Source organism: Triturus cristatus, chromosome 5_1 (assembly GCF_964204655.1).
Source record: "Triturus cristatus chromosome 5_1, aTriCri1.1, whole genome shotgun sequence".
NCBI lineage: Eukaryota > Metazoa > Chordata > Amphibia > Caudata > Salamandridae > Triturus > Triturus cristatus.
This window is the reverse complement of record NC_140587.1, coordinates 133864986-133865214: the sequence shown is the minus strand read 5'-3', so window position 1 is coordinate 133865214 and position 229 is coordinate 133864986.

Genomic DNA, 229 nt, shown 5'->3' with positions numbered 1-229 from the left:
CCGGGGTGCGGGGATGGGGGCCACCATCCCTTGGGGGTCGGCAGGCTGATCAGATGGCCTGGGCCAGCCGGGCCTCCCCTTCCGGCTGCTCCCGGGCAAGTCAAGCAGAGAGGCGAGCAGCGGAGCCTCGGGGGAAGGAGCCTCCCGAGCGGCTACCTTGAAGCACCTGGCCACCCTTGCTGGACTGCAAGGGCGACTGGGTATGGCACCCTCCCAGGCCATCTGGGCG